Here is an 11,074-nt window from a genome sequence, read left to right on the forward strand (position 1 = left end):
CTCTGACTTCACCAAATAAAACAACCCAAGATAACCCCATGGACACGCCAAAGAAGAGCCAACTTGAAAGTGCGTTAAGTCGACTAGAGGGGGGCGAGGTGAATAGGCGATTTTTAGAAATTCGTCACTGAGGAATTTCAGGGTGAGGAAATTCCTAAGTCACGAACGACTAGCAGTGGAATAAGTACTCAGATGCAAACATAACAGAATAAAAGTACAGTCATCATGATGAAATGAAAACAAGCACAGAGTACAGAAAGCGTAAACACAGGATAAGTAGGCTGAAGAAAAAATGACTGAAGAAATTGAACTGAGAAAATTGAGAAAGTCTTCAGTCAAAGTCTTCAAACAGTAGCGATCAAGTACATAACACAGTAATGAGGAAATGAAAGGGTTGAGAAAATAGAACCAGTTAGCTCGGTGAAGACAATGATTTGGTAGACCAGTTCCAACTGATGTGACAGTTGTACGTCTGGTTGGAGCGGCTAGGTATTTAAACCTGAGGACACACAGTCCCGGACACACAGTCCTCACCGTATTCTCCTTGAGCTAAGGTCACACAGATCTTGCCCAATCACTCGTGGTAAGTCTTCAGGTGACTTTCAAACCTTCACAAACTCGGTCACTCGGCGATCCACAATTTCCTCTTGGATGCTCTAGACCATGACGCCTAACCGTCTGGAAGATGCACAGTCTTCAAAGGTGACAAGCGTCGGTTCCACACAGGAACAATCTCTTTAGTGAAGCTCAATCACTTTGGGTTTGTAGGTGTTTGGGTTTGGGTTTTTCTCACTTGATGATTTTCGCTCAAAGTCCTCAGAGGATGGGATGCTCTCAATGACAAGTGCCAGTATCTCTCGGAGCAGCCAACCAGCTAGTGGTTGTAGGGGGCGGCTATTTATAGCCTAGGGAGCAGCCCGACATGATAAGACATAAATGCCCTTCAATGATATGACTGTTTGGTGGGTAGATATTTTGGGACAGCTGGCGCGTAGCACAGCAACGGTCGAAAATTTGAGCTCTCAAATTCCTCAGGGCTATCATGTTCCTCACTTGTAGGCAATCCGCACTGGCGAATTCCTAACTCCTCAGTCAGAACAAATTCCTTAGAGACCAGAAGAACTTCGTCCCTCTCACTGAAGAAATTGTCTGAACTGTATGAGATTTCCAATGGCTTCACTTGAAGGGGTTGGTAGGTGTAGGATTTTGAGATGAGCATCACTTGGAAACTTTTCCTTAGTTTTTCCTCGACCCCTTTAACAGTACGGTGTTTCCTATGACTCAATAAAGAGAAAAAATGAAACTACGAAAACAAAAGTCTTCACGCTTCATATTCCTCGCATGAATATAGAGTCTTCACGGCCACACCAATTTCTTCACTTTCAAAGTCTTCAGAAAGCCAAAGTCTTCAGTTGAAGACATTCATTTTTAGGGGCCGACTTTCTCTGTAAATATCAAACTCCTCATAGACTTATAGACCTGTGTACACTCACGAACACATTAGTCCCTTAACCTATAAGTCTTCAATACACCAAAATCACTAAGGGGCACTAGATGCACTTACAATCTCCCCCTTTTTGGTGATTGATGACAATATAGGTTAAGTTTTCAACGGGGATAAACATATGAAGTGTAAATACTGATATTGAGGAATTTGATTGCAAGATATAGAAGAACTCCCCCCTAAAGATGTGCATATGTGAGGAAATTGCTTTTGAGAGGAAAGGCACATTGAAGAGTAGAATCATGGAGATCTCCCCATATATCTTGTAATTCATACACGCTTTTAACATATGATATGAAGAGTTTGAAATGCATGATGAAATATGGTGACTCATGTAATTCAGCATGCGTGCATTAACATGTATGAGGAAATAGCATGCAGAAGAACATAGCGAAAGTATCAGACCACCATCGGGTTTAAGTTTACAACTCGATCCAACAAAAACTTCAGAAGAACGACAATTATAACTTAACAAAAAAAGCTCATATATAGACCCGCTTGAAGACTAACTCAAATTTCTCCCCCTTTGTCATCGAATGACCAAAAGGGACGAAAAATGAGGACTAACGCCCCTGAAGAATATCATCACGAAGTCGACGGAGGAGCGCCAGCGTTGTTGGGGTCGGTTGTTGAAGTAGGGCCTGCCGCAGTGTCGTCCAAGTCTTCATTTTCATCAGTCTCGCGCGATGAAGAATAAGAGCTGGTCACCAAGTGAGGAACTTTGACCTTCTTGAATTTCTTCGAAGGTGGCTGAGACCAGTCAAAGTCCTGCTTGAAGCCCATCTGCTTGAGATCTTATTCACCATAGAGATGAGACAGAACAGCCCAGGTGCGATCAAATACTTAATGCAGATAGTAATGGTTCTTCTTCACTGAGTTTTGAGTGACTGTCATGTTGTGAAGAATTGAACCAAACTGTTGTTTGACCCATTTGTGGTTGCGATCGACCTTCTGATGAAGACTGAGGAGAAGCTCACGATCAGTCAACCCCCTTGGAGCTGCGCCTCGAGGATTTTGCTTTGAAGCATTAGTGGCAGAGTCATGAGTGGCAGAGTCATCATTGGTGGAGTAGGATGCTGCTTTGCGAAACTGTCAATACAATGGACGTGTGCCTTCATCAATAATAGCAGCCTTGCCCTTCTCATCAGATGAGGAAACAGGCCGTTTGAAGACCTCTATTGGGGGCAAGTAGCTGTGATGATTTAGAACATCAGCCTTGTAGTTGATTGATGACCTTGACCGGATAAATCTCATGATCCAGGGAGCGTAAGGCTTCAATTCAAACGGGGAAAGAGCAACATTGGCCATAGTCCTCATGAAGAAATCATGGTAGTTGACAGGAACTCCATGGATGATGTTGAATAGCAGATTCTTCATGATGCCAACGACCTCTTCTTCATTAGAGTCATGGCCCTTGATTGGACTGAGGGTCTTGGTCAAAATTCTGTAGAGCACATAGAGCAATTCCTTCACGAGGAATTTGGTTCTTGGGGCTTGACCAGGCTTCAGAGGCTTCATCAACACTTGCATGTAATGATCAGATAGCTTAGGATCATGGTAGATGAGTCTTGCACCTTCAAGGGGAGGACTGACAGGTAAGGCATGAAGCAATTCAGAGGCCGGTGCTTTGTAGTGCGTGTTCTCTGTCATCCAGTCTAACACCCAAGAGTTCACATCTTCAGTGTTGCCGGTGATGTGCAACGTAGCGTAGAACTGAAGAATTAGCTCTTCGTTCCAGTCACAGATGTCGGTGCAGAAGTTGAGTAGCCCAGCGTCATGAAGAACACTGAGGACTGGGGTGAAGCAAGGCAGCGACTCCATATCCACATGAGGAATATGCTCATGGTCAAAGATCTTGTCTTTATCGAATAGCAGAGAAGAATAGAAATTCATCTGACTTGCTGTCCACAAACGCTTCCTTCGAAGACGAACAGAGTCATAAGGGTTGTAATCACATGCTCATGAAAGAAGTCATCAGCTTTGAACTTCTATTTCTTTGAGAAGGGATTCTTCGGCTTGGGATGAGGAGTATCAGTCAATGTCTTCACAGCCTTAGGAATCACAGTCTCAGGAGCCGCAGGCTGAGGAATTTTAGTATCAATATCATCAGTAGCAGCCTAGGTCTCCATTCCTTCAGCAGCATTCCCATCAGCACTAGTGGCTGGAACTTCTTCAGGAATGGTGAGCAATGAAGCTTGAGGTTCATTAGACCCTGTATGAATTTCTTCAGTCTGAACCGGGGACTGAGGAATTTGTTGCAGAGGAGTGAATAGTGGTGAATTAGGGTGATGACTTTTCCAGTAGTGATCATTCAGAATAGGAGTGGAGCACCCAATGTCCACGTCTTCATCTTCTCCATCAATTTCCTCGACGCCTGCCTCTTCAGCTGTGAACTGAGGCATGGGCGATGATACCAATGGAGTGGACGTAATGTTGTCCACTTCAATTTCCTCATCCAACTGCTCTGACGAAGCAGCAGAAGGATTTTGTTCATCTAATCCACTTGGAATTTCATAGTCCCCACCAAAGGGTACAATCTCCTTTGAAGGCATGCTTGAAACAGGAACATCATCAATTGGATTTTCAAAAGAGCTCATCAAAGTCTTCACTTTCTTTGGTGCTGAAGACTCTGAGTCGGCAGATGCTTTCCTTTTCTTCACTGCTGCTCGCTCTGCTTCCTTGGTTTTCTTCGCTTCTGTTGCAGAAGGAAGGATAGGACTTGGTGTTGGTGCAGGAGAAGTAGAGGCAATTGGTGCAGTTGAAGGAAATATGCCCTAGAGGCAATAACAAAGTATTATTTATTTCCTTGTATCATGATAAATGTTTATTATTCATGCTAGAGTTGTATTAACCGGAAACATAATACATGTGTGAATATATAGACACACAGAGTGTCACTAGTATGCCTCTACTTGACTAGCTTGTTAATCAAAGATGGTTATGTTTCCTAGCCATAGACATAAGTTGTCATTTGATTAACGAGATCACCTCATTAGGAGAATGACATGATTGACTTGACCCATTCTGTTAGCTTAGCACTCGATCGTTTAGTATGTTGCTATTGCTTTCTTCATGACTTATACATGTTCCTATGACTATGAGATTATGCAACTCCGTTTACCGGAGGAACACTTTGTGTGCTACCAAACGTCACAACGTAAATGGGTGATTATAAAGGTGCTCTACAGGTGTCTCCAAAGGTACTTGTTGGGTTGGCGTATTTCGAGATTATGATTTGTCACTCCAATTGTCGGAGAGGTATCTCTGGGCCCACTCGGTAATGCACATCACTATAAGCCTTGCAAGCATTGTGACTAATGAGTTAGTTGCGGGATGATGTGTTACGGAACGAGTAAAGAGACTTGCCGGTAACGAGATTGAACTAGGTATCGAGATACCGACGATCAAATCTCGGGCAAGTAACATACCGGTGACAAAGGGAACAACGTATGTTGTTATGCGGTCTGACCGATAAAAATCTTCGTAAAATATGTGGGAGCCAATATGGGCATCCAGGTCCCGCTATTGGTTATTGACCGGAGACGTGTCTCGGTCATGTCTACATAGTTCTCGAACCCGTAGGGTCCGCACGCTTAACGTTACGATGACAGTTTTATTGAGTTTTGATGTACCGAAGGAGTTCGGAGTTCCGGATGAGATCGTGGATATGACGAGGAGTCTCGAAATGGTCGAGACGTAAAAATCGATATATTGGACGACTATATTCGGACGTCGGAAAGGTTCCGAGTGATTCGGGTATTTTTCGGAGTACCGGAGAGTTACGGGAATTCGTATTGGGCCTTAATGGACCATACGGGAAAGGAGAGAAAGGCCTCAAAAGGTGGCCGCACCCCTCCCCATGGTCTGGTCCGAATTGGACTAGGGAAGGGGGGCGCACCCTTCCTTCTTTCTCCTTCCCCCTTCCCTTCTCCTACTCCCACAAGGAAAGGAGGAGTCCTACTCCCGGTGGGAGTAGGACTCCCCCCTATGGCGCGCCTCTCCCCTTGGCCGGCTGCCTCCCCCTTGCTCCTTTATATACGGGGGCAGGGGGGCACCCCAGAGACACAACAATTGATCCTTGAGATCTCTTAGCCGTGTGCGGTGCCCCCCTCCACCATATTACACCTTGATAATACTGTTGCGGAGCTTAGGCGAAGCCCTGCGTCGGTGGAACATCATCATCGTCACCACGCCGTCGTGCTGACGAAACTCTCCCTCAACACTCGGCTGGATCGGAGTTCGAGGGACGTCATCGAGCTGAACGTGTGTAGAACTCGGAGGTGCCGTACGTTCGGTACTTTATCGGTCGGGTCGTGAAGACGTACGACTACATCAACCGCGTTGTGATAACGCTTCCGCTGTCGGTCTACGAGGGTACGTGGATAACACTCTCCCCTCTCGTTGCTATGCATCACCATGATCTTGCGTGTCCGTAGGAATTTTTTTGAAATTACTACGTTCCCCAACAGTGGTATCAGAGCCTGGTTTTATGCGTTGATGCTATGCACGAGTAGAACACAAGTGAGTTGTGGGCGATATAAGTCATACTGCTTACCAGCATGTCATACTTTGGTTCAGCGGTATTGTGAGATGAAGCGGCCCGGACCGACATTACGCGTACGCTTACGCGAGACTGGTTTCACCATTGCGAGCACTCGTTGCTTAAAGGTGACTGGCGGGTGTCTGTCTCTCTCACTTTAGTTGAACCGAGTGTGGCTACGCCCGGTCCTTGCGAAGGTTAAAACAACACCAACTTGACAAACTATCGTTGTGGTTTTGATGCGTAGGTAAGAACGGTTCTTGCTAAGCCCGTAGCAGCCACGTAAAACTTGCAACAACAAAGTAGAGGACGTCTAACTTGTTTTTGCAGGGCATGTTGTGATGTGATATGGTCAAGACATGATGTGATATAATTTGTTGTATGAGATGATCATGTTTTGTAACCGAGTTATCGACAACTGGCAGGAGCCATATGGTTGTCGTTTTATTGTATGCAATGCAATCGCCATGTAATGCTTTACTTTATCACTAAGCGGTAGCGATAGTCGTAGAAGCATAAGATTGACGAGACGACAACGATGCTACGATGGAGATCAAGGTGTCGCGCCGGTGACGATGGTGATCATGACGGTGCTTCGGAGATGGAGATCACAAGCACAAGATGATGATGGCCATATCATATCACTTATATTGATTGCATGTGATGTTAATCCTTTATGCATCTTATCTTGCTTTGTTTTGACGGTAGCATTATAAGACGATCCTTCACTAAATTATCAAAGTATAAGTGTTCTCCCTGAGTATGCACCGTTGCGAAAGTTCTTCGTGCTGAGACACCACGTGATGATCGGGTGTGATAGGCTCTACGTTCAAATACAACGGGTGCAAAACAGTTGCACACGCGGAATACTCAGGTTAAACTTGACGAGCCTAGCATATAACAGATATGGCCTCGGAACACGGAGACCGAAAGGTCGAGCGTGAATCATATAGTAGATATGATCAATATAGTGATGTTCACCATTGAAACTACTCCATCTCACGTGATGATCGGACATGGTTTAGTTGATATGGATCACGTGATCACTTAGCGGATTAGAGGGATGTCTATCTAAGTGGGAGTTCTTAAGTAATATGATTAATTGAACTTGAATTTATCATGAACTTAGTACTTGATAGTATTTTGCTTGTCTATGTTAATTGTAGATAGATGGCCCGTGCTGTTGTTCCGTTGAATTTTAATGCGTTTCTTGAGAAAGCAAAGTTGAAAGATGATGGTAGCAATTACACGGACTGGGTTCGTAACTTGAGGATTATCCTCATTGCTGCACAGAAGAATTACGTCCTGGAAGCACCGCTGGGTGCCAAGCCTGCTGCAGGAGCAACACCAGATGTTATGAACGTCTGGCAGAGCAAAGCTGATGACTACTCGATAGTTCAGTGTGCCATGCTTTACGGCTTAGAACCGGGTCTTCAACGACGTTTTGAACGTCATGGAGCATATGAGATGTTCCAGGAGTTGAAGTTAATATTTCAAGCAAATGCCCGAATTGAGAGATATGAAGTCTCCAATAAGTTCTTCAGCTGCAAGATGGAAAAGAATAGTTCTGTCAGTGAGCATATACTCAAAATGTCTGGGTATAACAATCACTTGATTCAACTGGGAGTTAACCTTCCGGATGATAGCGTTATTGACAGAATTCTTCAATTACTGCCACCAAGCTACAAGAGCTTCGTGATGAACTATAATATGCAAGGGATGAGTAAGACAATTCCCGAGCTCTTCGCAATGCTAAAGGCTGCGGAGGTAGAAATCAAAAAGGAGCATCAAGTGTTGATGGTCAATAAGACCACCAGTTTCAAGAAAAAGGGTAAAGGGAAGAAGAAAGGGAACTTCAAGAAGAACAGCAAACAAGTTGCTGCTCAGGAGAAGAAACCCAAGTCTGGACCTAAGCCTGAAACTGAGTGCTTCTACTGCAAGCAAACTGGTCACTGGAAGCGGAACTGCCCAAAGTATTTGGCGGATAAGAAGGATGGCAAGGTGAACAAAGGTATATGTGATATACATGTTATTGATGTGTACCTTACTAATGCTCGCAGTAGCACCTGGGTATTTGATACTGGTTCTGTTGCTAATATTTGCAACTCGAAACAGGGGCTACGGATTAAGCGAAGATTGGCTAAGGACGAGGTGACGATGCGCGTGGGAAATTGTTCCAAAGTCGATGTGATCACGGTCGGCATGCTACCTCTACATCTATCTTCGGGATTAGTTTTAGACCTAAATAATTGTTATTTGGTGCCAGCGTTGAGCATGAACATTATATCTGGATCTTGTTTGATGCGAGACGGTTATTCATTTAAATCAGAGAATAATGGTTGTTCTATTTATATGAGTAATATCTTTTATGGTCATGCACCCTTGAAGAGTGGTCTATTTTTGTTGAATCTCGATAGTAGTGATACACATATTCATAATATTGAAACCAAAAGATGCAGAGTTGATAATGATAGTGCAACTTATTTGTGGCACTGCCGTTTAGGTCATATCGGTGTAAAGCGCATGAAGAAACTCCATACTGATGGACTTTTGGAACCTCTTGATTATGAATCACTTGGTACTTGCGAACCGTGCCTCATGGGCAAGATGACTAAAACACCGTTCTCCGGAACTATGGAGAGAGCAACAGATTTGTTGGAAATCATACATACAGATGTATGTGGTCCGATGAATGTTGAGGCTCGTGGCGGATATCGTTATTTTCTCACCTTCACAGATGATTTAAGCAGATATGGGTATATCTACTTAATGAAACATAAGTTTGAAACATTTGAAAAGTTCAAAGAATTTCAGAGTGAAGTTGAAAATCATCGTAACAAGAAAATAAAGTTTATACGATCAGATCGTGGAGGAGAATATTTGAGTTACGAGTTTGGTCTACATTTGAAACAATGCGGAATAGTTTCGCAACTCACGCCACCCGGAACACCATAGCGTAATGGTGTGTCCGAACGTCGTAATCGCACTTTACTAGATATGGTGCGATCTATGATGTCTCTTACTGATTTACCGCTATCGTTTTGGGGTTATGCTTTAGAGACGGCTGCATTCACGTTAAATAGGGCACCATCAAAATCCGTTGAGACGACGCCTTATGAACTGTGGTTTGGCAAGAAACCAAAGTTGTCGTTTCTTAAAGTTTGGGGCTGCGATGCTTATGTGAAGAAACTTCAACCTGATAAGCTCGAACCCAAATCGGAGAAATGTGTCTTCATAGGATACCCAAAGGAGACTGTTGGGTATACCTTCTATCACAGATCCGAAGGCAAAACTTCTGTTGCTAAATTCGGAAATTTTCTAGAGAAGGAGTTTCTCTAGAAAGAAGTGAGTGGGAGGAAAGTAGAACTTGATGAGGTAACTATACCTGCTCCCTTATTGGAAAGTAGTTCATCACAGAAACCAGTTTCTGAGACACCTACACCAATTAGTGAGGAAGTTAATGATGATGATCATGAAACTTCAGATCAAGTTATTACTGAACCTCGTAGATCAACAGAAGTAAGATCCGCACCAGGGTGGTACGGTAATCCTGTTCTGGAAGTTATGTTACTAGACCATGACAAACCTACGAACTATGAAGAAGCGATGGTGAGCCCAGATTCCGCAAAATGGCTTGAGGCCATGAAATCTGAGATGGGATCCATGTATGAGAACAAAGTATGGACTTTGGTTGACTTGCCCAATGATCGGCAAGCCATTGAAAATAAATGGATCTTCAAGAAGACTGACGCTGATGGTAATGTTACTGTCTATAAAGCTCGACTTGTTGCGAAAGGTTTTCGACAAGTTCAAGGGATTGACTACGATGAGACCTTCTCACCCGTAGCGATGCTTAAGTCTGTCCGAATCATGTTAGCAATTGCCGCATTTTATGATTATGAAATTTGGCAAATGGATGTCAAAACTGCATTCCTGAATGGATTTCTAGAAGAAGAGTTGTATATGATGCAACCAGAAGGTTTTGTCGATCCAAAGGGAGCTAACAAAGTGTTCAAGCTCCAGCGATCCATTTATGGACTGGTGCAAGCCTCTCGGAGTTGGAATAAACGCTTTGATAGTGTGATCAAAGCATTTGGTTTTATACAGACTTTTGGAGAAGCCTGTATTTACAAGAAAGTGAGTGGGAGCTCTGTAGCATTTCTGATATTATATGTGGATGACATATTACTGATTGGAAATGATATAGAATTTCTGGATAGCATAAAGAGATACTTGAATAAGAGTTTTTCAATGAAAGACCTCGGTGAAGCTACGTATATATTGGGCATCAAGATCTATAGAGATAGATCAAGACGCTTAATTGGACTTTCACAAAGCACATACCTTGACAAAGTTTTGAAGAAGTTCAAAATGGATCAAGCAAAGAAAGGATTCTTGCCTGTGTTGCAAGGTGTGAAGTTGAGTAAGACTCAATGCCCGACCACTGCAGAAGATAGAGAGAAGATGAAAGATGTCCCTTATGCTTCAGCCATAGGCTCTATTATGTATGCAATGCTGTGTACCAGACCTGATGTATGCCTTGCTATAAGTCTAGTAGGAAGGTACCAAAGTAATCCAGGGGTGGATCACTGGACAGCGGTCAAGAACATCCTGAAATACCTGAAAAGGACTAAAGATATGTTTCTCGTATATGGAGGTGACAAAGAGCTCATCGTAAATGGTTACGTTGATGCAAGCTTTGACACTGATCCGGACGATTCTAAATCGCAAACCGGATACGTATTTACATTGAATGGTGGAGCTGTCAGTTGGTGCAGTTCTAAACAAAGCGTCGTGGCGGGATCTACATGTGAAGCGGAGTACATAGCTGCTTCGGAAGCAGCAAATGAAGGAGTCTGGATGAAGGAGTTCATATCCGATCTAGGTGTCATACCTAGTGCATCAGGTCCTATGAAAATCTTTTGTGACAATACTGGTGCAATTGCCTTGGCAAAGGAATCCAGATTTCACAAGAGAACCAAGCACATCAAAAGACGCTTCAATTCCATCCGGGATTTAGTCCAGGTGGG

The sequence above is a fragment of the Aegilops tauschii genome, chromosome 2 (genome assembly GCF_002575655.3).
Source record: "Aegilops tauschii subsp. strangulata cultivar AL8/78 chromosome 2, Aet v6.0, whole genome shotgun sequence".
Taxonomy (NCBI): Eukaryota; Viridiplantae; Streptophyta; class Magnoliopsida; order Poales; family Poaceae; genus Aegilops; species Aegilops tauschii.